This window comes from Manis javanica, chromosome 12 (assembly GCF_040802235.1).
Source record: "Manis javanica isolate MJ-LG chromosome 12, MJ_LKY, whole genome shotgun sequence".
NCBI lineage: Eukaryota > Metazoa > Chordata > Mammalia > Pholidota > Manidae > Manis > Manis javanica.
The window spans coordinates 58,847,919-58,856,479 of NC_133167.1; the positions used below are offsets into that span (position 1 = coordinate 58,847,919).

Consider the following 8,561-nt stretch of genomic DNA (forward strand, 5'->3'; position numbering starts at 1 on the left):
AACTACTCGGAATACCTCACACAAGCTTTAAGGAGAAATCAGTCACAAATGCAGGTAAGTCTTTATTGAAAGAACATTTGTATAGCTCTTTGCTTAAGTGATTCTTTGATAGGTCGATCACATTATTTTAAGCCCTTAGATAAGATAAAGTTTATGTAATCTGTGGCTTTTGGCAAAGCCCTGCTTGCTCTTTGAGTCTCTTGCCTTCAAGATCACTCTCTCTCAAAGACCTATATTTAAGTTTGTCCCCAATTTCAGTGCACTCTTTTAATCTCAATGAACTTGACATCTTCTAATGTAATATCCCCAAAACTCTAATCTACTGGTATCTCACTTATCTGTGTCTCTCACATATTCAAACCTGACCTTCCTCCCAGCCTGGAAGAGATCTGATACCAGAAAATTTAAACTTGAAACAGTCTAAAATGAGATAATAAAAAGCAAGCCCCTTTAAGCTTCAAACTTAGCGTGCGTATTTAGTATTAGTGTAAAGCTTTGACTAGGAAAGCAAGAGCAGGAAAACTTGAAGCATCATTAATTTTTTGAGCTTTCACTACCTGTTTCACATCAAGGCACATCGACATGGTAATATTTGCACATCTCACCAGAATGAAAGAGAGACATTGCTGACCACCTGGCCACTCTAAAGACAAGAGATCAGGATCTCACACACACCAGATTCACTGTTGGGTAGTTCTGAGTTGATGAAAACTCAGGTTCATGGGTGAAATCTTAATATAGTCTATGGAAAATGGGACAAATATTTGGTTTCCCTTCAAATTTTCAACTAATCTCTTGTAAAATGGTGATGATAGCTCTTGGAACTACTATTTACTCTGCTGAAGTCGAGCTTAACACTAGTAAGAAACAATGTGAGCTGAGAAGCTTCCTCTGTGGTAGAATCTCAATTCTGTTCCCTCCAGCTTTGTGATCTTGGGTAAGTAACTTAATCATGTTGTAGCTCAATTTACCTACCTATGAAATGGAGAAATGACAGTACCTATCTCACAGGGTTGTTATGAAAATTAAATGAGCTAATAAATGGGAGGAAACATGTAGTAAGTTGCAGTTAAATGGTCACTATTCTTATTAACAGTGGTTAGATTTAATGATGATATTGTATGAACCCCTTATTAGCCCTCAGCCTCATTTCCCTTGTCTCAGTCTCCCAGGGCTCCTGTAGATGGACCTCCTGAAAGAGCGGCCATTCAACCACTCTAACAGATGAACAAAACAGGGCAGAGCCAAATCCAGGGAAAGAGTGAGGCATGCTTCACCCTCAGACAACAAGGTTCCAGGCTAGGAAGGCATGCTGACTCTGTGGCTTTCAATTAGGATGGTAGGACAAGCAAGGAGGTATTAGGAAATGTTTGGAAACATTTCTGGCTGTACACAGCTAGAGGAATGCTACTGGCATTTAGGCAGTGTTCCTAAATTTCTTCAAGTGAATGGAAATAAAGTGGCAATAGCACTCACATTGAGAGTAAAGTCAGAAGAACAGGACCAGGCCCCACTGTGATAACTGGGACATAAAACAGTTCACCAGAACAGGAACCTGAGAACAAGAACTAAGAATGAGCACCAAAGTGTAAAGTGAGGCGCGTGGCAAGGATGTTTGTAAAGGAATACCCTTAAGATGAACACCTGTGGAGGGAAGGGGACTACTTAGTCTGTTTGGACTATAACAAATCATCACCAACTGGGTAGCTTATAAACTGAAGAAATATTTCTCACAGTTTTGGAGGCTGAAAGTCCAAGAGTAAGGCGCCAGCATGGTCACAATTTCTGGTGAGGACCCTCTTTCTGGTTCACAGCCAGCACCTTCCTGCTGTATCCTCACATGCTGGACAGGGGCTAGGATGCTGTCTCTCTTAAAAGGACACAAATTTCTTTCATGAAGGCTCTACCCTCATGACCTAATCACCTTCTGGAGGCCACACCTACTAATACCATCATTCTTTCCAGATCTTAGTCTTTTCCCCAAAAGACAGAGTCATTGTACTTCATACATCAAGGAAGTGTTCCTCTGAACATACTAACCCCTTGCTAGAACACGGCAGAGACCATAGATCAACATCTCAGACTCCCTTGGGTCCTCCCATTCAGGTTTGTATTCCTTCTGCAGGGGACTGCAGTAAGGAATAGTCTACACTTTCCAGGCTATTTGGGACAGCTCCAGCTCTCCCAAAACTCTGGGTAGTCACTTTGTCACTTACAGATTGGCTATAAAAATAATACTGATATTAAATGGCTAAGATATTATTTATTCATCCAAAAAGGATTCTGCACAAATTCATAGACATAGAAGGTAGAAGAGTGGTTGCCAGGGGCTACTGAAAGGGGACAGGAGGAGTTAATGTTTAATGGGTACAGAGTTTGGGATAGTGATAAGGTTCTGGAGATGGATAGTGGTAATAGGTGCACAACAATGTGAACATGTTTAACGCCCCTGCCCTGTACACCTCACAGTGGTTCAAGTGGTAAATTTTTTTGTATATTTTATCACAGTTTAAAAACAAAATGATTTTGGAAGCAGTAATATTATTTATTCTCTCATATTATTCCTATTCTACTTAGTTACTTTGGTTGGAGGGGGACAGATAGCCACTGAAGTTTCCACAAGTAATGACTGCTTAATTATAAGCCTCAGGATAGAGCCAGGATCACATGGCAGTCAACAAACAGGGACTGACTGGAACAAAAACTGGAACTGCACCCAAGGACCCTTGGACACAAGAGCTGTGACTCTTCTCTCCAGTGCTCCATCACAAACATGGCTCAGCACCCACATTGCTCCTCCCACTAAAGATTGGTTCCCTCTCCTGTCTTATGCCCTTCTCAGAGCCTCTGCTAATTAATTAATGCCTCAACTTCAGTTTAGCTTCCTTATAACCCAGCTTTGATCTTGGCCTCTATTCTACTCATACCCCTCCATACATCCTCTCTTGTCTGTTCCTTCTGTAACCCACCTCCTATTCTGTGTCCCAAATTAGGGTCCCATGAATTAGCATATGATTGGTCTGGTTGTCCTTCTTTGAGTAGAGCTTTTGAGCCAGGCCACACCAGGAGCTGCCTTCCAGTCTGTATTTTGGCTCCCTCTAGTGCAACCAACCACAAGAAAAGAGGTACATGGTATAAAAGATGGCCACCTTCATCTGCCTGTTCTGTAGAGGCAGTAGGTATAAAAGACAACCTCATTTTCCATACCTTCTTTCTTTATGCTCTAGAATAATAACCCCTTTCTAGGCAGAGTCACAGCAAGTGTATGTAGCCAATGATACCCTTGACATCAGGATATTTCAGGAGCATCTCCTCTGGCAGATGCAGCTGAAGCCCGCGTGATAGGCCTAGAGACTACATCATTAGCAGTACCCACAGAAGCCTTCCTTGCTCTAGGGACCACCAATATATATATATATATATATATGTATATATCCTCATTTCAGAGGGCATGCCTCAGGAGAGAGCACAGGCAAGATCAATTTAAAACATTTAGCTTCAGTCAATGGCACATTTTTATCCCTCCTGGTTAATTATGTTCCTAATTTTGGCATAACAGAAATCCAAAATTCTTTTGGATAAACATATCATTTTTAATGAGCAAATTATTCTTAGTTTGTGGTCATTAAATTCTAATAGTGTATCTAGCACATTTTGTCTGGAGCAAAAGCACTAATGATTAATGGTTTAAATAGTACAGAATTGTTTATTTTGTGGACAACATGCTAAGTAAGATAGTCCCCAAACTTTGGAGATAAAGGAAACTAGTCCTTGAGACTTCAGATCTGGCTGGCTAAGTCCTGGAGAGCAGACTGAACTCGTTAGCTGGCTCAACTCCAGTTGTGCAGGGCTTGAAACCTCTAGGCAGGAAAACAGGCTGAAAAGCTGCATTATTGGTGCCCCCAAGTGGGTACATTTTGATGTGCACGCTGAGGATTTTCTTGCCAGCTTCTCTAGCATTAGGTCATGTCTGTGAAGTGTTTTTAAAGATGAAAAACAGCTATGAAAGTGTATATGTTTTTCAGTATATATTTCTTAGTATATAACAGAAATTGAAATAATATTCAATGTTTCAGGTTATGACAAATCATTTATTTTCTAGCAAATATCTTACAGGAAAGTTTTCAAGTTATGCTGCCATATAAAAGTATGGAATAGAAAAGGATGGACTTCAGTGTCCAATAAAACTTGACTTTGAACTCTCAACCCCTTATTAATCATGTAACCTTGGACAATCCACTAAACCTCCTTAATCCCCAATTGTCTCATTTTTAAAATAGAATTTAGAAGTATTCATTGGAATATTTACCTCAAAGGGCTATGTTTAGGGTAAGACAATAAATATAATGTAATTGGGACAGTGTCTAGCATATTTAAGCACTCAATAAATATCATTTATTATTTTTAGTTATCAATATTTTCTGATACATATATATTAATTTTTTGAGATATATCAAAGTTCTAGGAGTGTTGTGAAATGTATTATTTCCTAACCATAAACTGAATACCTGGGTTCACTGAATATGGATGAATTTAACTTCTTGAAGGAGGATAGGAGTTATACTTGTAATTGATTACCTTAAAAAAACATCTGGAGTTGACATAACACCCTCCTATTACATCAAAAAAAAACTGCAGCCAATATATAGATAAGAAAGTACACACATACACACACACAGCTTTAAAACAGGGATAGCCTTACCATAGATAAAGTTTGAATATGATTTGAAAAGCACTGGGTAGGGCTACTACCTAAAAGTACATCCAAGCCCATCATAAATAGCTGAAATTCAACATTTAATAATGCTCCTCTGGCGGAAGCCATGCTACTCAAGCTGTGTAGCAAAGCTCAGGCTGGAGGAAGACCCCCACAAATCAAGGGCCTTTGCAGCTGGTTCCCCCTATTACCCACCTTGATTTTGTTTTTCTCCATTACACTATTGGCTTTGCTTTTGCTTGCATTGTTGCCAAAAACTAAGCTAACCTTTGCTAAGCAGCACAGAAAGGAGGAGAACATAAACTTCCCAGAAGCTCTTCAGGACAGCGCTCCTGAAGAATGGAACACGCAGGGGCCAGATGGCAATCTTGGCATAGAATACCAAAACCTGCAGGTAGCTAGTCAAACATTGACTACCCCATCTCCACCTAGTGGGAATGCCCCCCTTGTTTGCAATGCTAGTGAAGTTAGTGATGATGAATTATAAAGGAAAATTAAGGAAATAGAGTTATGAGAGATTACTGAATAGAATAACCCTGTCCTACACTTAATCAGTCTCCTCCTGTTTTCTTCCATCTGTTGCTTCTATAGCTTGTCTTCCTAATTGCAGCCCTTTACTAGAATTTGTGCCTCATGTGTGAAATTACCAAGTACCATAATTCTTCCAAGTGGTAAAGATACCTCAAGACAAGTGCTGGGCATAGAAGCCATGGGGCATAAATCTGCAAAGAAGTAAAAAACTAACCTTTTTGAAGAATATTACTTCTCTCTCACTTACCAGCTTTACATCTCCCTGTATGGCCCCGGAAGATGGCTGGTTAGCCAGAGACGGGTAAGATTCCTCAAGGGAGGAACAACCTAAGACAGGCACAGTCACAGGGGGACCATCAGGTGAGAAAATGGGGGCCAACAGAGGTGAGGCTTAGAACCTCAGTCCCCCAGTTTTGAGAGAAATCTGCACCCGTAGATGTTTTGTTGCCCTTGTCTAACTTGGATTAATACCGAGTCTATAGGCACAGACCTGATCATCTACACTTTCCTTCTTACAGCACTAAATCATGCTTTCTATCTTTACCTTGCATCTACCTATGATGGAATAAATATTATGAGGGAATAAAATGTACCCATTGCATTAAAAATATAGATGATGATACCTGCCTAGCTAACTGTGGCAGTGGGTGACCTGTATTTCACCCTGAGCTGATAGACTTCATAGTCACTCTTACATGCTGCACGTTTCTGTGGTCACATGCATTACTTAGAAACCACTTTGCATAGAAACGAGACACAATAGAGGGCATGTTGCTAAGAAAAGTTTAGGTCAAGGAACAGAAAAAAGATCACCTGTCTAACACTGGGCTAACCATGTATAGATTAGAAAGAAACAGAAAGAAAAAAGCTTGCCTATGCTTGTTAATAAAAAGAACAAATAAAAAATAATCATATCCTTGTGCAAAATGGTATAAATAAAGATGTCATCAGCACTTTGTCGAGAGACCTTCTCCAACTGACTCCATGTCCTGTCTCTCCCTGCGCCAACTCCATCTCATCCTTTCGGGCAACACACCCCCCATGGGAGCTGGACTCTGGCACTCCTCTTTGGTTTAATTAGTGCAAACATCACAGGCGGGATAATGTAATAAATTTTATCATTATGAATTAAAACTTTCCTAAATTCATTTTTAAATTTTTTAAGTAATTCATGATTATGGTAACATCAAATAACAAAGAGGTGTGTAAATAACAACTTAACAGTTTCTCCCTCCCTTCTCCAACCCCATGGCTCAAAAATTTATTGAGTGCTTATTAATGGGGAATGCACATTCTAGACTATGTGGATACCACAATGAACAAAACAAAGTCTCTGCCCTCATGAACATACACTCCAATGCGAGAACCAAATGAGTGATAAATAATGCCAGGTAGCATTTGTTGGTGCTGTCAAAAAATACAAAGATACAGGAGGGGTCCAGGAAGGTCTCTCTTAAGAGATGACAAGCAAAGACTTGAATGAGGTGGGGTGGAAGCCAAGGGAACATGAAGGGAAATGTGTTCCAGGTAAAGGAGCACAGAGTGCAGCCCTGTGAGGTGGAGTATGCTCGGCATGCTGGAGGAACAGCAGACGCCAGCCCACATGAAGCAGAGTGATCAAGGAGTTCTTGGTATGCATTTATAGAAAGTATTTAGCCTGTGTAGTTGTGCTACCAACTAGATATAATTAAATTCATGTTTCATTTACTTAAAATTTTTAGGGATTTTTTTTTCAAAATTACTTTTCTAAATGGTTTGCCTGGTTCCAAATTCACAACTATAAAGTGAAGTATATTCAAGTCTGCCTTCTATTCTTCTTCCCTCCAACCTTTCCCTTCCCCCATAGGTGACCATCTATGAATCTTCTATAGTTTTCAAATATAGAAAAAGCATTTGTAATTCGTTCCACTTTTTAGATACATTCCTCTCTCTCTCCCCACTTCTGAGATAGTGGTAGCATACTATCAAAATGTGGAAAACTTGAAGAATGTACGTGTTATCCTTGTACAAGTACCATGCTAATCTTCTCTGTATCATTATCATTTGGGTATATGTGCTGCTGAAGCAAGCATTAAGAGATTAAGATTTTACTTGGATTAGAGTTCAGAAGCTAGACACTGTCTGCAGAGAGGTGGTTTCAGCAGGTGCTGCCATGACAGCCTTTCATGGTCAGGAGACATGAAGCTGCCAGAAACCTCCAGAGAGAATAAGTTGTTGGGGATGGACCAAAAGCATTGAAAAATGAAGTGAAAGGGCAACCACAGATGGATGTCTGCTACCTTACCACCTACCCTAGGCCTAAGTCTGCTTCAGCTTATGTCCGATTCCTGCCAATATTCTGTTGTATGAATGGATCAACAAAGGGCTCTACTGTTTGGGTTTTTTTATGAGTTATTTAGGGACATGAGAGTATAAGTATAAAACCCTTCATAGACAGACAAAAATGTCTGAACAAACTCATGGCCTAAATCAAAAAATGTTCCTTGGGCTCTCAAAGTTTGAATTTTGCAATACTAAAAAGATATTCTAGAGGTCATTCTAATTTGTTCAGACTAAAATCTTAAAGAGAATAATAAAGTTATTGCAAATTACTCTGTTCATACTAAACCCCTTATTTATTGTTGAACAAAAATGAATTGAGTGATGACAATTTTAACTGTTAGGTGCCATGGAAGACATAAATCTGAGTTAGACCTAATCCCTGCCCTTGAGAATCTTACCTTCTGTGCCAGTTATTAACTTATCCTTCCTTCTTTGCCTTCTTCATTATTCTAGAGCTGGACTCTGTAAGCATTTCTGCTTCGACAACTGGCAAAATGTTAGTCTTTGCCAATAAAGGATGACAGAAAGACACTGTGAGGCCAGAGCAGGAGGAAAGGGCCTTTCTTTCTTCTGGTGTACTGTTCTTCGGGGGGACTGGTTTGCAGGGAGGCCTGGTTATGTTCACCTCAGCAGTCTTTATGGTGCACTTATAGGCCATGCCTCAGCCATTCTCTTAACCACAAGTGAACTATATGTTCCTGTGCTTGCCACGCCCTCTCCTCTAAATTTAAAATTTCTTCCTTACTCTTTACTCTTCCTCAGCCAATGATAGTAGCTATTTCTACAGTTGCTACTTCTGTGCCCTTTAGAGTCCATTCTACCCTTCTTAGTAGTTGGACACCTTTTACCTGTTAACAATCTTTATATTAAATTCAAATTTCTGCTTCAATTATTGATATGGTATCCTGGTTGGTTCCTAACAAATACTCATTAGGTACAAAGAGGGGGCATAGTATTTATTTGGAGCTCACCTTCACTGAATAATCCTAGT

At 39.8% G+C, this 8,561-nt stretch overlaps 1 non-coding gene across 1 annotated transcript; it reads right to left on the bottom strand.

The window, feature by feature from the left end:
- Positions 1 to 7,213: 7,213 nt before the first annotated feature.
- On the bottom strand, positions 7,214 to 7,316 carry LOC118972807 (U6 spliceosomal RNA). The gene has a single exon (XR_005061894.1). It is a non-coding gene; the product is annotated as a U6 spliceosomal RNA (small nuclear RNA).
- Positions 7,317 to 8,561: the final 1,245 nt, after the last annotated feature.